The following is a 22,990-nucleotide window of genomic DNA, read 5'->3' on the forward strand; positions in this document are numbered from 1 at the left end:
AAAATAAATTTCTGTAAAATGGAGGTATCCACTCTCATCAAACATAATTTGATCCAGTAATTTTACAGCATTTAACTGTAAATTTCCTTCACATTTTTCCTCTATTAAGAGATACTTCTATTTCTACCCACATAACTCAGATAGTGGGTAACAGCTGCACTTTAGTCTCATCTGGGCTATTCAGGAACTAAAATGCACATACTACTATGATCAGAAAATGCGTAACTAGATCAGGAATTTTAAGATAACTCTCTGTATTTGCTGCTATCATTATAGCAATAGAGGAGAAGAATAAAACTGTAGAATGTTACTGTAATACTTTATATTTCAGTGGAGTATTACATTACACTTCTCTTTTCTCTAGACAGACACTAGTGGTTACAGAAAAAGGATAAAACCCAAAGATGATGTTAAACATTGATGAATCTTTGGCTGTCCAAGAAAACTCTAGAACTGTACTTGGGGACTGAATGAGTGCATCATGGTAAAAATTCAGATGTTGCATTCAAGTTTAGGTTGCTTTTGCATAACATTTGAAATTCTATTTATTTAAGTAAATTCTGTCTTGGTAGTTGCCAAAGATTATGTGATATGTTGATTTCTTAGTCTAAAAACTGTATTGACATGTGTCTCACTTACTATGCGCCTCATTAATTTAAAAATTACAATAATTTTCAGGATATTCATAATTGTAATGCTCACATCACAATTTTTAAATAGTTTCATCACTAAGAAAACCTAAATGTGTCCTGTGTTTATCACCCCTTCCTTCCCCCTGATTAGTACTGGACACTGATTAATCTTGTTTTTGTCTCTGTAGTTTCCCTACTCTGGACATTTCATATAAGTTGAATCACAAAATACGCAGCCTTTTATGATTGATTTCCTTGACATGGAACAATGTTTCTGAGGTTTAATGATGCTGTAGCATGAAACACTGCTTCAGTCCTTTATATTGCTGAATAATATTCCATTGCATGGATGTAACACATTTATTTATTTATTCAGTATTAGATGGGCATTTGAATTGCTTCAAACTCATGGCTATTGTGAATAGTGCTGATTTAGGTAATCATTATTGATATAATTGGAAGAAGGCCAGAAGGAAAGTAGATACAAATAAGGAAAAGATACTGTATGTCCAGTTTGGGTACATGTCAAAATTAAGAAAAGAAAATGCTGAAAGACAGCCAACAAGAAATTTTAGTGCATGTAGAAAATTGGAGCCAGGGTAACCAGAACAATATGCTCTTGGAATACACAAAAGTATTTGGGAAGCCTGTGGACTCTCCACTGGACATTGGAATGTGAATTTGACCCAAAAATTTTCAGTTTTTAAACCTAGGGTAAACTCAAGCTGACATCTGGTGTACAACCTACTTAAGTTTAGATTTATTAATATATTAAATCTTAGCCCAGCACTGTGGTGTACGCCTGTAATTCCAGCAGCTCCAGAGGCTAAGGCAAGAGAATCACGAATTTAAAGCAAGCCTCAGCAAAAGTGAGGCACTAAACAACTTAGTGATACCCTGTCTCTAAATAAAATACAAAATAGGACTGGGGATGTGACCCAATGGTCGAGTACTCCTGAGTTCAATCCCTGGTGTACCTCCCCAAAAAAGCTAAATCTTAGCCAATTAAAATTTAAATAAATGCATATGTTCTGTTCATTGAAAAAGTCAATAAAATAGAGATATAAACTATATATATGAACACATTTTATACCTTAAAAATATAGAAGAAATTTCTGTAAAATTCTTAAAGATTTCAAATAAGCATGAAATTTAAAATAAAGCATATTTTTCACATATAGTTGATTCAAATTAATCAATAGACATATTATATTATACCATAATGAATATCTAACACATTAATTGCATGTATTTGGAACATAAATATTTTAATTTCTTCCATTTCAGAGAAAGGCTTTTTTCAATGAGCAATGGTTACATCAATTACATTTTTTCTCAGTTTTTAAGTAGCTTCAGTTATTAAGTTAAAATATGTTATTCCTTATAAAATGTTGGATGTATTTTAACTATACAAATTAAAATTGCTAGAATATTTTTATTATACTATCTTAGTTTAAATGATCAAGTATTTAAAATTATTTGATCAAATCACTTTACTTGAAAACTGTATGAATTCTTGTTGGACAACATAGAAAAACCATACAATAATTCAGAGGCATTAAACACGTTATAAGGCACATTAGTTGTAATCTTTAATCTATCTTTATTTTTATTTATCAAAATTACTTTTTAAAATTTCTTAAAATTGAATTTTATTGTCACAATTATCTTCCTCTCTACTGTATATACCTAAATTATCTGCTCATTTTTGTAAATTTTTATTTTAGATGAACATGCATTGATCTTAAATGTTAATGAGGTTCAGTGTGAAATTTAAGTCCATGAATAAAGATGAATAAAGTGTTCATTGATCATCTCCTGCGTCCCTTTATCCACCCTCCTCTCCTTCCTTTCCAGTCTCTAGTTACCACTATTCCATATTCAGATCACTTTTTTTCTTAACTTCTACATGTGAGAGGGAACATGGGATACTTGTCTTTCCATGTCTCTCTAGCTTATTTTATTTAACAGAGTGTCTTTCAAGTCCACCCATTTGGCTATAAAGGACAAGATTTCATTCTTCCTTATAGGTGAATAATATTATATCTATATATTGTGTTTTCTTTGTCCATTCATCTGCTGAAAGGCACTTTGGTTCATCCATGACTTATAAATAGTGCCACAATAAATATGAACTTCTAGGTATTTCTCTTATATGCTGACTTTATTTCCTTTTGATATATATTCAGTCAGATCATATGGTAGGTCTAGTTTTACTTTATCTAGTTTGGGTAACATCCATAGTCTTCTCCATAATGTTTGTGCTAATTTACATTTTCACCAACAGTATATGAAAGTTCCTTTTTCTCCACATCTTTTCCAGCATTTGTTATTTTTATTTAATAATAACCATTACATCATGGGTAAGATGATATCACATTATAGTTCTGGTCTGCATTTTGAATACTTAATATAGGACATTTTATTTTGAAAGAGGCACATTTTCATTTTCAATAAAACTAGATTATATACACAACTATCACATGAAGCCAGATGTGGTGGTACATGTCTGTAATCTCAGTGATTCAGGAAACTTGGGCAGAAGGATTACAAATTTGAGGTCAGTATTTGCAATTTAGCAAGATCCTGTCTCAAAATAAAAAAATAAAACATCTGGAATATAGATCAGTGGTCTGTGCCCTTAGGTTCAATCCCCATAAGACAAAAGATCAATCAATCAATCAATCAATCAATCTTGGCTTATTGAATGTAATTAGACTTTGAATTCAGCTTGTTAATATTCTAGTGTTTTCTTCCAGTTTTCATTTCTTTATAATCTAGATTAGATAATTTTTAAAAGTTCCACACCATTTCTTACATTATATCTGCTTAAGAAGAGAAATCAGAACTCAAACATTACACAGCAAGTAGGAAATTATCAGCACAAAATTAACACATGGAAAAGAATTTAATGAGAAACTTTTGCACAGAATTCTATATAAATAATCAAGTAAAAGAATAACAGTATTTGTCATGAGGTGTAAAATATAATGGTAGAAAGTGAACATGAAAAATCAGATATAAAGGAAAAGACCACTTTCTGAGCATGTGAATTTAACCATCTGTATTTTTTTAGTAGAACTCACATTGTTGGCAGCTTAAAAACTACAAAACATCACACTCTGTAAATACAGATGCTTTAAATTTCACTCTTCAAATCATAACAATAACACAACCAAATTCTCTTTGGCTCAAAGCCCATGAATTAGGATCAATCTTATGCCTTAAAAAGAACTCTCATAATTTCATCACCTCACTCCATTGCTATCCTGTTCCTTTTATCATTCTCAATTTAACATCTTTCTTTTATTCTACCCACCTTGCTGTCCAGCTTTCTCTCAGGCATCCAGTAAAATGTCCACTAGAAATGTTTCTACTAGTGCATTTGCTATCACATGATCATGTTTTTTTCTTCCTCCTAAGTTTTAATAATCTGGTTTTGGTTGTTTGTTTGTTTGTTTGTACCAGGGGTTGACCTGAGGGGCACTTAACCACTGAGCCACATCTCCAGGTCTTTTTATTTTATTTTGAGATAGGTTCTTGCTAAGTTGATTAGGACCTCCCTAAGTTTCTGAGGTTAGCTTTGAATATGTGATTCTCTTGCCTCAGCATCGCGAGTTGCTGGGATTATAGGCATGCACCAATTCACTGGGTTTTAGTAATCTTTTATGATTGACATTAAGTAACCCAGAGAATTAAACATCATATTTGTTTCTTTTTTACTTTTTCAAGAAAATGCAGTCTGTATTTTATAACATTACTTCATGATTTAAACTTTGAGCTTTATTGAAATTGTGGTATAGGATTTCACTCACTCTTGCCAGAATACTTGTTTTTTGGTCTAGAACTATCCACTTACTGCCAGACTAAATAAATTAGGACATGTCTGGCCTGGCTGAGCAGCTAATGGTGAAAATGCAGTAAGGGTAGGTGAGGGCAGAAAACAATGTGACTGAAGGTAGATATGTTAGTAAGAGAAGATCCAACTAAAGACACAAACACAGATACCAGGTCAGAAAAACAAACATGGTTGGCAAATTTTTTGATTTGTTTTGAGCTGAGAACTGAACCTAGCACTTCAAATGTGCTAAGCATACCACTGAATTATAGCTCTGCCCCTAGAATAATAATTTATGACTAGTCACTGAATTTTCAATGGAACAAAAGAATTGTCCTTGGTGCCATGACCTTAAGAGAAGATAAGGAGAAGGTGGTATCACTAAGCTTCAAAAAGATGTGTCAATGTTAGTATTGGGAACTTAAATAAACTTTAGATGGGGTTATAGTTTGGATATGAGGTGTCTTCCAAAAATTCCTGTGTTAAAGCAGAAATGTTCAGAATTGAAATGATTAATGATTTATAAAACCAGGAATTTATATTACATGATCTCCAAAATCACATTTGGCTTTAAAATTGAATTATGATACCTGCCTGCCCCCACACTGAGGTCAGAAGACGTTGCTGAGCCTGCCCACCTGCCCCCTACTGCTGAAGGACACTGCGCCTGCCTCCGTGCTGACTCAGCACACCCTCACTGAGGCTCCACAGCTTCTTTGGAGGTTGGTTCAGGCATTTTCAATTATTCCTGAGGGCATGGTTATCATCATTGGGAGGGTGGCTCCTGAGACACCTACAGGAGACTGGAGGACCTTTGACAGGTACCTCTATTTATTCATTTACAACCTACACCCTTCACTATCCTCTTGTTCTCAACTAGAAATACTGTAAATAGTAACTGAACTGATCCTGTTAATTACAATAATGTTAAACCCTTTATAGGAGTATCTGGTTCAGGGCTGCATTTTCTCTGTTTTGGGTGCTACTGGTATTGATCTCCCCTTCAAAGGAGAGGTAGTGGAAAAATGTAGGGTCATAATAAGCCTGCAAGGGAGGAACTTCAGTATTTCTGATCTTCACTGCTAGAGGGGAATATATAGAAACAATATGAAAAAACAGGGGGAAAAAGTGTCCCTAACAAACCAAGATGCTATTGTGACATAATCCAATGACAGCATCATAGTAGAAATGACAGAAAAAGAGTTTAGAATCTGCATACTTAAAATGATCCATGAAACAAAAGATGAAATAAGAGAGCAAATGCAGGCAATGCATGACCATTCCAGTAAACAGTTAAAAGAGCAAATGCAGGAAGCAAAAGAACACTTGAATAAAGAGATAGAGATTCTGAAAAAAAAATCAGAAATACTTGAAATGAAAGAAACAATAAACTAAATTAAAAACTCAATAGAAAGCATCGCCAACAGAATAGATCTTGTGGAACACAGAATCTTGGACAATGAAGACAAAATATTTAATCTTGAAAATAAAGTTGAGAAAATGTTAAGAAGTCATGAACAGAACCTCCAAGAATTATGGGATATCATGAAAAGACCAAATTTAAGAATTATTGGGATTGAGGAAGGCATAGAGATACAAACCAAAGGCATGAACAACCTGTTCAATGAAATAATATCAGCAAATTTCTCAAACCTGAAAAATGAAATGGAAAATCAAATACGAGAGCCTTACAGACCACCAGGTGCACAAAATTACAACAGATCCACACCAAGACACATTATAATGAAAATACCTCACATACAAAATAAAGATAGGATTTTAAAGGCTGCGAAAGAAAAGCATTAGATTACATATAAGGGGAAACCAATATGGATATCAGCAGATTTCTCAGCCTAGACTCTAAAAGCAAGAAGGGCCTGGAACAATATATTTCAAGTTCTGAAAGAACACAGATGCCAACCAAGAATCCTATACCCAGCAAAACTAACCTTCAGATTTGACAATGAAATGAAATCTTTCCATGATAAACAAAAGTTAAAAGAATTCACAAATAAAAACCCTGCCCTGCAGAACATTCTCAGCAAAATATTTTGTGAGGAGGAAGTGAAAAGCAACAATACAAGTCAGCAAAGGGAGGGACTACCCTAAAGGAAAAGTCAATCAAAGGAGAAACCCAGTCAAGTTAAAAACCAAAAATAAGCCAAAATGACCAGGAATACAAATCATAGCACAATAATAACCCTGAATGTCAATGGTCTAAACTCAATAATCAAAAGACATAGGCTGGCAGATTGAATTAAAAAGGAGGACCCAACCATATGCTGCCTTCGAGAGATGCGTCTCATAGAAAAAGACATCCACAGACTAAAGGTGAAAGGATGGGGAAAAACATACCATGCACATGGACCCAGTAAAACAGGAGGGGTCTCCATCCTCATATCAGATAAAATGGACTTCAAAACTAAGTTAGTCAGAAGGAATAAAGAAGGACACTTCATATTGCTTAAGGGAAGCATAAAAGAGCAAGGTATAACAATTTTAAATATTTATGCCCCAAGCAATGGAGCATCTATATATATATATATATATATATATATATATATCAAAGAAACCCTTCTTAATTTGAAGAATCAAATAGGCCAAAACACATTAATAGTGGGGGACTTTAACACACCACTCTCACCATTGGATAGATCCTCCAAACAAAAACTGAATAAAGAAACCGTAGTACTAAATAATACAATCAATGATATAGGCTTAATGGATATCTACAGACTATTTCATCCATCATCAAGTGAATATACTTTCTTCTCAGAACTCATGGATCCTTCTCCAAAATAGACCATATGCTATGCCACAAAAAAGCCATTAGTAAATACAGAAAAAATAGAGATCCTACCCTATATCCTATCCGACCATAATGGAATGCAATTAGAAATGAATGATAAAATAACAAATAAAAACTACTCATACACCTGGAAACTAAATAATATGCTATTGAATGATGTAATGATAACAGAAGACATCAGAGAAAAAAACTAAAAATTCTTAGAAGTAAATGAGAACAATGACACAATATACTAAAATCTCTGGGACACTATGAAAGGAGTACTAAGAGGAAAGTTCATTGCATTGAGCTCATATATTAAAAAAATAAAAAGTCAACAACTAAATGACCTAACATTACATCTCAGAGCCCTAGAAAAAGAATAGATCAACACCAAAAATAATAGAAGACATGAAATATTAAATTCAGAGCTGAAATCAATGAAATTGAAACAAGAGAAACAATTAAAAAATTGACAAAACAAAAAGTTGGTTCCTTGAAAAAGTAAACAAAATTGATAAACCACTAGCCACACTAATGAAGAGGAGAGAGAAAACTCAAATTACTAGAGTTTGTGATGAAAAAGGAAAGATCATGAGAGACACCACTGAAATACATAACATAATAGAAGCTACTATGAAAATCTATACTCCAACAAAATAGAAAATGTCAAAGACATTGACAAATTTTTAGAGACATATGATCCTCTCTAACTGAATCAGGAAGATATACACAATCTAAATAGATCAATTTCAAGCCCTGAAATAGAAGAAGCCATCAAAAGACTACCAACCAAGAAAAGCCCAGGACCAGATGGATTCTAGCCAAATTCTACAAGACCTTTAAAGAACTGATACCAAAGTATTCCAGGAAATAGAAAAGGAGGGAACCTTCCAAATTCAATCTATGAGGCTAGTATCACTCTGATACCAAAACCAGACAAAGACACATCAAGAAAAGAAAACTTTAGACCAATATCCCTGATGAACATAGATGCAAGAATCCTTAACAAAATGCTGGCAAATAGCATATAAAAATATATTCAAAAGATAGTGCATCATGATCAAGTGGGGTTAATCCCAGGATTGCAAGGTTGGTTCAACATCTGGAAATCAATAAATGTAATTCATCACATCAATAGGCTAAAAGTTAAGAATCACATGATTATTTTAATAGATGCTGAGAAAGCATTTGACAAAATATAGCACCCCTTCATGCTTAAATCTAGAAAAAACTAGGAATAGGAGGAACATACCTCAACATTGTAAAGGCTATCTATGCAAAGCCCACAGCCAACATCATTCTTAATGGAGAAAAACTGGAAGCATTCCCTCTAGAAACTGGAACAAAAAGGGATGCCCTCTTTTACCACTTCTATTCAACATCGTCCTTGAAACACTTGCCAGAGCAATTAGACAGACCAAAGAAATTAAAGGGATACAAATAGGAAAAGAAGAACTAAAGCTGTCACTATTTGCTGATGACATGATCCTATGTTTAGAAGATCCAAAAAACTCCACTAGAAAACTTCTAGAAATAATAAATGAATTCAGCAAAGTAGAAGGATATAAAATCAATACATGTAAATCTAATGCATTTCTATTCATAACTGATGAATCCTCTGAAAGAGAAATTAGGAAAACCACTCCATTCACAGTAGCCTCAAAAAAAATATGGGAATTAATCTAACAAAAGAGGTGAAAGACCTCTACAATGAAAACTACAGAACATTAAGGAAAGAAATTGAAGAACAACTTCAAAGATGGAAAGATCTCTCATGTTCTTGGATAGACAGAATTAACATTGTCAAAATGGCCATTCTACCAAAGGTGCTATACAGATTCAATGCAATTCCAATTAAAATCCCAATGATATTCCTCATAGAAATAGAGAAAGCAATCATGAACTTCATCTGGAAGAACAAGAGACCTCAAATAGCCAAAACAATCCTGAGTAGAAAAAGTGAAACAGGAGGTATCACAATACCAGACATTAAACTATACTACAGAGCAATAGTAACAAAAACAGCATGATATTGGCACCAAAATAGACAGGCAGACCAATGGTACAGAAGAGAAGACACAGAGAAAAAACCACATAAATACAGTCACCTCATACTAGACAAAGGAGTCTAAAACATACAATGGAGAAAAGATAGCTTATTCAACAAATGGTGTTGGGAAAACTGGAAATCCATATGCAGTAAAATGAAATTAAACCTCTATCTCTCATCCTGCACAAAACTCATCTCAAAATGGATCAAAGACATAGGAATTAGACCAGAGACCCTGCACCAAATAGAAGACAAAGTGGGCCCAAATCTTCATCATGTTGGCTTAGGATCAGACTTCCTCAACAAGACTTCCAAAGCACAAGAAATCAAAGCAAGAATCAATAAATGGGATGGACTCTAGAAACCTTTTTCTCAGCAAAGGATATAATCAAGAATGTGAAGAGAGAGCCTACAGAGTGGGAGAAAGTCTTTTCCACATGCACTTCAGATAGAGCACTAATCTCCAAAATTTATAAAGAACATACAAAACTTTACACCAAAAATACGAAGAAACCAATCAAGAAATGGACCAAGGAACTGGACAGACAAGAAGACATACAGTCAATTAATAAATATAAGAAAAAGTGTTCAACATCTCTAGTAATTAGAGAAATGCAAATTAAAACAACTTTAATTAGAATGGTTATTTTCAAGAACACAAACAATAATAAATGTTGGCGTGAATGTGGGGAAAAAGGCACACTTTTACATTGCTGGTGGAGTTGCAAATTTGTGCAGCCATTCTGGAAAATAGTATGGAGAATCCTTAGAAAACTTGGAATCGATCCACCTTTTGACCCAGTTATCCCACTCCTTGGTTTATACCCAAAGGACTTAAAAATCAGCATACTACAATAACACAGCCACATCAATATTTATAGCAGCTTAGTTCTCAATAGCTAGATTGTGGAACCAACCTAGTTGCCCTTCAGATGAATGGATAAATAAACTGTGATATTTATATACAATGGAATATGATTAAGCCATAAAGAAGAATAATATTATGGCATTTGCAAATAAATGGATGGAATTGGAGAATATCATGCTAAGTGAAATAAGCCAATCCCAAAAAACCAAAGGCCGAATGTTTTCCGTGATAAGTGGAGAATGATATACAATGGGGGGGGGGGTGGAGAGGGAGAGAATAATGGGGGAACTTTAGATTATGTAGAAGGAAATGAGAGGGAGGTGGGTATAAAAAATGTTGGAATGAGACAGATATCATTACCCTACGTACATGTATGATTATACAAATGGTATGAATCTACATTGTGTACAACCATAGAAACAAAATGATGTACCCCATTTGTGTACAATGAATCAAAATGCAGTCTGTAAAAAATTAAAAGATAAATAAAAAAATTGAATTATGACATGTTAACATAAATTTTGGCACCAGATTTGCTATATGGAGTGGACCGTGTTCACAACATACTCAATACTTTTACTGGAAGACAGAGGTACAACATCCAATTCAAATACATGTTAACTAGAAATTAGTGTGTGTGTGTGTGTGTGTGTGTGTGTGTGTGTGTGTCTGTGTGTGTGCACATACACAGATGAGTTCAATTATGATGAATGAGAGATAACTAGAGTGAATGAAAACTTAGGTCAGTTTTGAAGGCAATACAGAACATTATAAATGTTCAATACAGAACATTATAAATATACAGAACTATTATAAATGAACAAAATGAAAGAAAACTCCAGGAGAAAAGGATAGGCTAAATAGCATGAAAATATAAAAAGAATGCCCTATCTATGGAATGGCAAGTTCAGGACCAATGTAAGTCAAAATGTGCATGTTATCTGAGAGCACTCTAAGCACACTGACGAAACACATAGAAGCATCTCACCTTTTGGAGTTTCACCATACAATTTCTGTCATGCCATTGCATGATTTCAGGTAGTGTGTGCTCAAAGCAGGTCTGTGCAGTAGAAAAAGCACGCACAAAAATTTGGAGATGTTCTGAAGAGTATAGGATTAAGACAAGGAAACTAGTCCAGGAAAGAAAGGATGAGAATCTGTGAATGTGTTATGAAGATGGAGAGGAGGGAATGCATTTCAAAGGCATAAATGCCCTGTGGTCAGCTTCATTTGCTCCATAATATACAATAAATTCTTAAAATTTGCTGAAATTATATTAATGTAGACTCTCTAGTAAGGCAAGCAAATAAAGTAATGAGGTTGAATTTTCCCTAAGTAATTTAGTCTAACTGTTATCCTAAGTCTATTCTTAGGGTTGTTTGGGTTTCTTTCTAATAGATCAGTTTCATATACAATTACTTGGGACCTAATTCTATCTTCTGATAATTCCTTGACCTAGAGAATCATTTGACAGCACTTCCAAGCCATCTATTTTATCTGACCTTTCACATTTCATATTAAAGTACTACCATTTTAAAGCAAAATACAAATTTTGAGAAACCATTTAACTCTTCCTTTTTACCAATTTTTAGTTATTTAGAAAATGTCCTCTATGTGCTCAGTTGTAAACCTGTGTCTTCTGACAGGCACTTTCTTACAGGAGCCTTATTTTCTTGAATCTGTCACCATGACAGCCCAACTTCTCTCATCTTCTCCAGTGCACCCCTTTCCAGTCTCCTCACAGCATAGAAAGCCTCAAGGAGTCTGTGGGTAGATTTTACTATCATTCCTTTCTACATAGCTTACTTTCCATACAGATGTACTTGAAGGACCTTGACGTTGCTATTGCTGGAATTAAGCATGTTCTCAACCAGCAGAGCTTTCTTCCAAATAGTCTATGCATTTACTCTGTAGCATATAATTTTCAGTTCTCAGTATTTCATGGATTTAATGGAGATCAAAGAAAACATTAGTACTCTGGCTTTTGACCCTTTTTTTTGTGTGTTACGACAATACACACAATGCTGTTTAAACAGGTCAGCTCCTTACTATAATCCCCATAAAAGTATAAAACAACTGCCTTGTCAAGAGGTTAGTTACGTGATTTATAAATCAAGGACACTGCCCTTTGGAAACCCAAAATGCTCATTGCTACTGCTTGAGAAAATCCTTTTCTTCTGTGGTAAGTTGAGTACAACTAGGTTTTACAAAATTAAAGAAGGAAGCAGGCTGTGTTGCAGGCAGCCTCTAAGAGTTCACTGATGCTGCTCTGGTCAACAGTATTTCCTATGAGCAGACAAAGACGACAGGCAAGGTATATTGTGAATACTAGCATCAGATAACATCTAGTGACTGCAGGACATGGGGCCCAGTCAGCATCTGCTCCCCAATCTCACTTTGTTTTAAGAAGATCTTTGAAATAAGTATATTTCTCCTAAGCATGCTCTTAAGTGTTAAAAGGAAAAATAAAGAGAGAATGGACTGGTTGAAAGAGAAATCATCAGCATTATTGGAAGGAAGATTAATGCAAATTAGGAAGGCTGTGAAGGCTGAGAGAGGCATTCAGTGAAGACAAAATTTAAAAATATAGTGATACTTCTTTTTAATAATAATTATTAACATATGTTAATTGTACAAATTAATGGGTTTCACTGCAACATTTCTAGACATGCATATGTAGATACATTCATTTCTTGAACCTGAGTGGTGGCAACAGTTCATTAAAATTCCAGTAGTGTATTATGCTGAATCTAAAAATGGTTTTGTGATATACCTATTTGAAAGTTTAAAATTAGCACTTCTAATATACTTAATTTTTTAACTAGTCAATCACAAACAATTTCAGGAAAATTACTATTCCACTGCAATGTTTAATAAATAATTCCTAGGCCACTGCATCCCACTATTAATACAAATACATACTTCAAAAATAATATTTTCAAACATAGATTACATGGTATTAGGATATCTACAGTTCCTGATAACAGCATTTTAAAATATATATTAGATGTAATATTATCATGATGCCACAAAAATTGTAGCATAAAAGTAAATTATTGTAGAGTATTTGAACCTACAACTATAACATGTTTTGAGAATATATTATATAATCTTAACTTTTTAAGGAATTTCTCCTCAAAAAAAAAGAATTACTATTTCAAATTAATTGCTAAATTGATCTCTCTAACAAAATGTGCTTATGTGTTTTCAAAATGTCTTTTGTTCCTTTTTCTTTTAGCATCTTTATTATGTAACTAATATACTTTGAATATTTACTGAGAAACTATTCTATATCCAGATATATCTGTTACAACAACACTGAAACGACAAATGAAATGAAATGAAAATATTGACACATGGCCAACAACAATAACAGAATTTAAGAAAGAAAAACATGGTAGTGATATGCTAGTATCTGGACTTATTTTGTACTAGGAATTGATCTCAGGGCCTCTAGCATACTGGGCAATTGCTGTGGCACTGACCTACATCCCCAGCCCTTAATCTGACCATTTTAGTAGGTATCCCAAGGTATTATAGGGTCTGTTGGGTCACATAAAGATGAAAGCTGAATTTGAGAATTCTACTTCAACTTGGATTCCTGAAGATTTTCTGTTGCAGGCAGCCAAGCCAGGGAGCCTGCCTGGATCCCAGCTGCTAGATTCTATAACCTCCTCATAAAGTAGAAAATGATGGAAAAAGAAAAAGGAAATTTTATCCAGTTTGATCAAACTAGATGTTCCAACCCAGAAACAGGGTATGTTTTTCTGAAATAGAGTTTTACGTCTTAATATATAAATCTGTTGCCACAGTCATCAGAGTTTGCCTGTTAAGCCCACTGTCAAGTTAATGACACATAAAACAACTGTATTAAAACATGTACTTTATATATATATATATATATATATATATATATATATATATATTTATGACATGTTGTAATCGAAACTTCCTTAAGTCAAAGGTAGCATGTTTCCTCTATATGTGGAAGCTAGACAGGAAAAAGGAAAAGAAAGATGGTCGTGTGTGTGGTGGGGGAGGCTCATGAAAATTGAAGGGAGATCAGTAGTGTGGAGAAAAGGACCAGAGGGAGGGAGGAAGGGAGGGCAGGGGAAGGGGAAGTACTGGGGAATATATTAGCCAAATTATACTGTTAAATTGTGTGTATGTGTGAATACATAACAACAAATTGCACCATTATGTACAACTAAAATACACCATTATGTACAACTATAAAAAAAATATGGGGCGGGACTTCCTCTAGGCGCTCTGAGATAGAATTAGCATGTTTTACTTTTTTGAGCAAGATCTCCCAAACAAATATTCTAAGTCTCCAGGTGACCAGAGGTATCACAGTTTCCACTGGGTGATGTAAACATGGGCGCTCCATTGGAGGACCCTACATCAGCCTGGATTTCTGGAGAGTTTCTATTACAGGTAGTCAACTTGGAGCCTGCCTGGATGTCAGCTGCTGGATTCTACCACCTGCCACCTTCCAAACAGACACCAGACAACCTCATGGTCAAATTTTCCTGTCAAACATAATTTAAGAAAGAACTCCAAGTTGATTTCAGAGAAACCCTGAATTGGCTAAAAAGTCCTAGATAAGCAAACAGAATTCCAAACTGGTTTTGGAGAAATCCCAAATTTTCTAGAAAGTCCTAAAAGACAGGAAAGAAAGGGAAACAGAGTCAGTTTGCATTGCTGACAAAACTAAGGGACAGTCAAACTTTGGACCCATAGATTCCTAAAAATTCATTTTATGTTTTATCAAAAGCAGCAAAGGGCAATCCACATGGTTAAGGATAAGTCAGGAGAGTCTAGAAACAAAATTTAGCTGCACAACTGCAGGGACATTCCTTATCAGGTTCCTTCCTCCAGGTCCCTGGAGGCAGGTGGCATTATAGTCCCACCACAAAGTACCATTTTGTTACTGACAGCCAAGCCCAGGGACCCCCTGTCAGGATCCCAGCTTAGATTCAGCTGCCTTGGATACATAAGAAATAGGCAAAAGAAGGAAAAAGGAATTTTATGCAGTCTGATCCAACTGTGGTTGAACACAAAACAGAATGATAAAAGTTCAACTACATTACAAAACACAATAGATGAAACAGAAAATAAGAGATACTCTACTAGGCTTATAAAGCCACCTAAGGGCTTATAAGAACTGTTCTGAAACAGCAAAAATTAAGAGTTAAAAAGAAAGGGATTAATAGGAAAGTTTACCAAACAGATACTAAGCAAAAGGAATTAGAGCAATATTAGCATCAGATAAAAGTCAATGGAAGGTGAAGTGTTGAAAGTATAGTCAATTCAGGTGTTGTAACCTCAAGCATGCCTTTTCAAAAACCTCTTAAAGTCACCTTTCTAAGGGCTGGGACTACAGCTTAGTGGTCCTGTATAAAACCCTGGGTTTCATTCCCAGACTTACTAGAAATGAAAAAAATAAATCACCTTTTCTTTTCACTCTACATATAATCATCATTGTTCCCATGGCTAAATATTCCTAAAGCTATGCTCTCTGTTACTTTCCCCAAACTTCAAATCCTTGTTACTTATGCAATTTCAAGTTTATCAGAAAGAAAATGGTTGAAATCATCTAAGAAACTTTGCAGATATTAACAATGACCACAATAAAAAGTACCCTGCCAGGTTCGATATTGGTAAAATACACCTTTGTACCCATGTCCTTTTCCTCAAGGACTTGCATTTGTCTAGCAGAATACTGAGCCTTGAGTTTAATAGGATATGAACAAATTAAATGACCATATCAGTATAAACTTGTAAGTAAATACAGCTTTCTAGTAAATAGATGCACGAGAAAACTATAGCTGTCAATAGATTCAATCTTGCTTGTACACTATGAGACTTATAAATAATTATAATCCCTCTTAAATTTAGCCACCAAGAATCTCAGAATTAAATGTGAGGCAAGCTTTCAATAAGTGTACAGGACTTTATGATATGCATTCCATATAAAGATATTCTCATTCTTTTATTTCTCTTTTCCCATCACTTTCTGATTATAATCTTTCTTTGATGTGTATTTTAAAAAGGTTATTCAACTCATCATTTTTTTTTTTAAAGCTACCTTGTTCCACATTTAATTGACACTTTGCAAGGTTGGAGTGAATAACTAAGAAAATGAAAAAATAGGCAATTCCTTTTCAAATTAATATGAAATAAATATGTAGGGTTGTCTTTAATAATGAAAATGAAAATATTTTTTAAATGTATGTAATTAAGAATGTCAATGAGGAAAGGAAGGAGTTGTTATATAATGTATTAAGAGTGAAGTAGCCAAGTGTTAAAAAATAAAGGAATTACAGATGCAAATAGGTAATTTATGTCACCATAGGTGGGGGAAATATATATATATATATATATATATATGTGTGTGTGTGTGTGTGTGTGTGTATATATATATAATTCAGTTTACTTCCTCCCTGTCATAATGTTTCATGGTCAACATTTTGCTTGGTGGCAAACATGTAAGTATCCTCTTTGAATTTCAGTTGTTAACAAAGTATATTTGGGTGAGAGAGCTCTGAGCAGTTGCAAAGAAACGAAATCAAGAAAGGAAAGATTAAATTGGACATTCAGGGTAATTTAAGAGCAAAGAAAGTGACACTTAAGGTTGGTTTGCAATTTTGGAAAAATTTGAAAAAAAAAAAAAAAAGCGCACCATCACTAAATAGTGAAAACAAAATAGGTACCTACCGTGCATTTGCTAAATTGTCTCATTAAACTTAATTGTGTGCTCCCCCATAAAATGAAGTGACCAGTAACTGCAACATGATTTTAAATATCTTCCTCATGGTTCAACAATGAAATGTCACATATGTTTTTGTTGTTCAACAAACAGTTCATTCCACTATAACTCAATATTGTAAAGGTAAAAGAAGAAGTGGTTTTCCAGGGAGTTTTTTTTTAGCTTGCCAGATGTTATAATGAAAGGCTTGTACAAGTGAGCAGCATAGAAAAGAGAGCAAATGCTTGATAGTTAATTAGACTTTTGACAGCCAATTTTGTGGTGCTAAATGTGATTAAATGTAGCTGTAAGTCTTTGGAGTGACTTTCTTAGTTCAAACTTTAGTATTACTTCAGTTATATAAAACCCATCCACTCTAACTTAAGCCTCCCAGTTATAAACATTAAGCATGGAGGCCTACACCATTAGCAGATTCAGACACACTTGTTGGATGAATTTAGTATTTGATAAGTAAATATTAAAATATCATTTTTACTGCAAAATAAAAAATAATTGATTGACAAATCAGTTAGTGAAAATTCTAAATGTTATTATAAGTCAGAATTTCATTCTACTATTGACATACTCTTTAAAAAATCAATGAAGATTTCAAAATACAATTATATTTATACTATTCTCTATTTTTCTTTTGTCAGTATATTGTATTGTCTTCCAAACTTAAGGAAGTGCTATGTGTTGAGTTTCTTAAATAGATCCTTCTAGCAAAATTGATTTCATGAATAAAACTTTTTTTTTTTTAAACTGGCTTTCCACTTTCTAATCTTTTGTTCAATATGAAAAAAGGATGAATTCCCATCATATCTGTATTTGGGGTGTTCTTTCCAGTATTAGAACTAAATATGCCTATGATTTTGTTACCTCTAAAAAGCTACCTTAAATAGAATCGTTTTGAAAAGACTCTCCTATTATAGCAATTCTGACTTTGGTTGAATTGTGTGATTTTTTTTAAAAATATTTTTTAGTTGTCAATGGACCTTTATTTTATTTATTTATCTATATATGGTGCCAAGAATTTAACTCAGTGCCTCACACATGACAGGCAAGTGCTCTACAACTGGGCCACAACCCCAGCTGGAATTGGGTGATTTTATCTGAAGGTCTTCGGTATATATATATATATAAAACTATACCTCAATGTTTTCATATGCACATTCAGGAAATTGAGCTACTAATTCTATAATATGAAATTACATATTCTGTAATTTTGTGATTTAACTGACCAGGTAGTTATTACATAAAAAAATAAGAAAGATGTTTAAAATAATTCATGCTGAGTTGAAAAGATATTGATATGATTTTTTATGAATGTGGTAAGTGTCTAGAATATGACACACAAGAACCATTATATTTGGCCAATAACATTTATATTTTTGTTGATAGCTATTAAACCCCTACAAAATCTACTGCAACATGCCAGGTAACTCCTTTAACTACCTACTAGAGGATCTTTGGTCCACTTTGAAAACACTGTCTTTCTGAAACTAAAAACAATTTCACATGAACACTTTCAGAAGAATGAGGCTAATCCTCAATAGATGAAAACAAGGCTTCTAAGAACAGCCATGGTTCTTGGTAGCAATGTCAAATGTGGTTATTATCAGACAGTGTAAATAAAGTGCGCACACACACACACACACACACACACACAATGGGTGAATGCACAGGTTTGGCAGTGTGGGAGGTGGACAGTGATGGAAATATTCTTTATCATAATTTAAGAGATGTTAATGCATGTGTCCACATTCACCAAAATTTATCAAACAGTACATTTAAAATTAGTACATTCTATCTTATGTCAATTGTTATATAATTTCAAGAAAAAAATGCAAATTTCTCTTATCTTTTGAAGTATATTTTTAAAATCTTATGCAATATAAGATTTTTAGAATGCCTTATCAATGAAGTATTTTAGGGTAGCAGAACAAGCAAAAATGCAAAAAGGCCAAATTTCATCATTAACACTTGATACTAAAAGTCAGAATTTAGATACTAAAAATTTAGATACTAAAATTCCAATGGAAAATGCCTTTTTGAAAGATAAATACTGCACAGTTTATATTAAATGAGATTAATTAGAAAAAAAGGAAACAAGTAATGGCAAGAAAAAATAAAACTTTGGATCTCAGCCTCACAAAACTAAAAATGCTGTTGACAATGGATATAGAGACTTGGGCTCAACTACTGGAATTTGAATATCCTAAATATGGAAAGAGATTTTACATATGCTCACGTTTTAAAGTTGAGTCTTTCATAAAATCAATATTAATATTGTTTAAGGTAATAAGTTAATAAATTTATACTAAAATAACTTTACATGTATGTATATATCAAATGTATCCTATAAATTAAAGCTTTTTATTTATTTATTTTTTTGTGGTGCTGGGGATTGAACCTAGGGCCTTGTGCTTGCGAGGCAAGCACTCTACCAACTGAGCTATATCTCCAGCCCAAAGCTTTATTTTTTAAAAATATTTTTTTCTTTGTGCAGATTGATATTGCTTAAACTTAACTTCCACTGAACCCTAAAAGACTATCTTAGTAAAGCAAATGACTGTAATTACCCTTGCAGGTAATGAGTCTCATGGATCTCTTTCAGTTTGTCATTTCCAGTTAATATCATTGCTTGCAAAAAACAATCCTTTGCAAAGTAATGATCGGACTGTTGTTAAATGAAGCTTTCATTGACTGCCACCTACTTACGTGTGATTAGATTAAAACCCCTAAGTGGTCTGGAGAATTAAATCAAATGACCTCCCTTTTTCTGATGCTCATGATACTTTCAGTAAGTTTATTCTGTTAGACACTCTTAGTTGTACTTTGGCCTGATGCGAATGAATATTTCTAATTGCAATTTACTAAAGTACTACATCTTTAGCACTGATCTATCAAATTAACAAATTTTTCATCTCTTGGAAACTAATAGTACAAAGTGCCTAAATTAAAAATTTAAGGACTCTGGGAATTTTTGTTGGTTATTTATTAAAATATACAGAATGTTCAAAAATTATCTGCAGACCCTTTCTTGGAATCATAAATGGACAACACAATCGCATGACATTTGGTCTAAATAATTATAGCATAGTTCAATGTTAGCGACTGACCTGACAGCCTATAGAATTATAATTTGTGACTACATGATGGTGAAAACTGATGAACAGGGAAGAGTAAAAAAGCTGATATTAACTATTAGTAGATTTTGATATAATAGAAATTTGTCTTTGACTAAGTTATTTGAAAATGCTTAAAAACATGTAATTATAAAAATGCCATATAATGACAATAAAACTGAAAGATGAAATTCTAAAGTATTTCAGACTGATAAATGGTAAAGGTAAAGTGAAGTTGGAGAGGAGACACTGTTGCTGTACACAATTTATTTCTTAAACTAACAGAATGAATAAAATACTTTGAAAATTGTTAATTTGCATTGCCTGTTGACCTTCAAGAATATAAAACATTCACTTTGTAGTGTATAATTTTCCCATAAAAAAAAAATACTGGGATATGTCACTTTGAGAAGAAGGAAAAAAGGAGCTGGAATACTTTCTGTTTAGAACTTGCAAATTCAATTGAGAGTTAGAGCTTTGGTAAGAATATTTTCCAGATTCTATCCACACCATTGCTCTCCCTATTTGAGAGCAGAGTGAGGCTGATAAAGATGACAGAATTATTATTTGGTATGGAATGGAATTCTTTTAGGATAATATGTAAAAGAGCAAGATATGGCATGTGGGAAGAAGAAAAAAAAAGTTGTTAGAATCACCCTAAGGTTTCATCCTACTCCAATTAGAATGGCTATTATCAAGAACGCAATAATAGATGTTGCCACGGATGTGGGGGAAAAGGCACACTTTTACATTGCTGGTGGAGTTGCAAATTGGTGCAGCCACTCTGTAAAGCAGTATGGAGATTCTTCAGAAAACTTGGAATGGACCCACCTTTTGACCCAGTTATCCCACTCTTCAGTTTATATTCAAGGGACTTAAAATCAGCATACTATACTAATGGAGTCACATCAATGTGTATAGCAGCTCAATTTACAATAGTTAGATTGTGGAACCAAACTAGATGTGCTTCAATAGATGAATGGATATAGAAACTGTGGCATATGCATATAATGGAATATGATTAAGCCATAAAGAAGAATAAAATTATGGTACTTGCAGGTAAAAGGATGGAATTGGAGAATATCATGCTAAGTGAAATAAGCCAAGCCCAAAAAACCAAAGGTGGAATGTTTTCTCTAATGAGTGGATAATGATACATAATGGAGGTGGAGGGTAGAGGGTAAGAGAAGAATGGAGGAACTTTGGATTGTGTAGAGGGAAATGAGTGGGGGAGGGGGTGGGGGTATGAAAGATGGTGGAATGACACAGACATTATTATCCTATGTACACTTATGATTACATGAATGGTGTGAATCTACATCATGTACAATCATGGAAATGAAAAGTTGTACCCCATTTGTGTATGATGAATCAAAATGCAGTCTGTAAAAATAAAAATAAAATAAAATAAAACTAGAAAAATGAATCTACTTAAGCACTTTTTGAAATAAAAGCTTTAGTATAATTATTATTTTTAAAAAAGTTGTTGAATTTTTTCTGTCTGGAAGTGAATGTGGTGGCAGGATGCGGGGGGGACAGAGTAGTGTGACCATGAATTTGAGAGTCATCAGAAATTGCCCTGGAACCTCCCCTGCGTGATGAAGTGATCTTGCCATCAAAGGTAAAGAGTAGGGCCTGTGGGATGGACTGAGGTTATGAAGGAGGACTAGAAGTCTGTACGCATCAGGGATCACTCACAGCCATCCTTTACCACGACCTTCCCAACATATATCCAGACAGGTACCATCTTGGAACAAGAAAAACTAATTTAAAATGTAGTTTAGAGACTTAACACCCAAGTGGGATTAAATTGAATTATTTTGTTCATTTATGATCTAAATATTGAGTTATAGTAAATCATAAATGAGGTTATACATTCATTATATTTCTTATAAAGGGATTTTTCTGGTTTAGGAATTGGTAAATAAGCAAATATTTTCTGTTTATTTGGCATTGAATTTCTTATCTTTGAGGAAGTTTTCAAGACTTCAAGACAAAAGCATTAAAGCATAAGTATAGAAGTGTTAGCAGCAACAAAGTCATCCTCTTTGCAGCCCAAACTTCTTAGACTTTGGGTCCTTTACTCAGTCTCTTCTTTGAACAGACAGTTGCTAGCAGGGGCAGTGATTTCTGCCCTTGAAATAATGCTCTTGTAGGCAATGTGATGATGATCAGTTCCTCCTGAGGAACATGGCATTTTGATAAGCAAATAAGCAAATGTATAATTACCAAGATCACCTGTTCCCCATGTCCAAGCTCAGCATTTTATGCTGATATATACAACTTGTATATGGATTGAATAATCATGATTAAGAGAGTGCAAGTTAGAAGCAACCTGATTATTTATTCAATTCCCAAAAAGTGTTTGCAGTATTAAATCTGAGTTTTTGTATTTAATATTTGATGTTTTCAAATAAAACCTCAGGCTGTATTTTGAGTCCTTTTTTATGTAATTAAATGTCCAGCTCAGTTCAATTATTACACAATTTAGAATGTCTCCATATTCTTCAGCTGTCATGGCAGAATTCAGTTTCAGAATTTTAGAGAAGGATAAAAGAAATTCTCATCTTCTCACCAACTACTATTTCTGATTTCTACCATCATTGGTCTACCTGAAAAGAACTCAGGCTTTCTGATATCTGTGTACCTGGAGGCAGACGTTCAGTTGCTGGGTCTTGCTCTCATGGTTGTTGTTTTAGTTTCCTTGAAGATTCTTCTGAAGAGAATGTCTGGTTGCATTTCCCTGAAGGTAGTTATTTTTTTCCCTCTGATTAGTCACTTTCGACTATTCATCTACCTCCAAGAATTCAGAAACCTATTACTTATCTCTCATTTGGGTTCCCAGGTGGTCTACTTGGTCCTTCCCAAATATCTTTATGTTGGTTTTGCTAGCAGTACTCAGTAGCTGCAATCATTTGTACTGCATTTCAGT

The 22,990-nt window shown here is 33.7% G+C and overlaps 1 protein-coding gene across 3 annotated transcripts in view; it reads right to left on the reverse strand.

Moving 5' to 3' along the window:
- SPOCK3 (SPARC (osteonectin), cwcv and kazal like domains proteoglycan 3) overlaps positions 1 to 22,990 on the reverse strand; it is a 483,732-nt gene that overhangs the window by 211,114 nt on the left and 249,628 nt on the right. The window lies entirely within an intron of this gene.

The sequence above is a fragment of the Sciurus vulgaris genome (assembly GCF_902686455.1).
Source record: "Sciurus vulgaris genome assembly, chromosome: 5".
Taxonomy (NCBI): domain Eukaryota; kingdom Metazoa; phylum Chordata; class Mammalia; order Rodentia; family Sciuridae; genus Sciurus; species Sciurus vulgaris.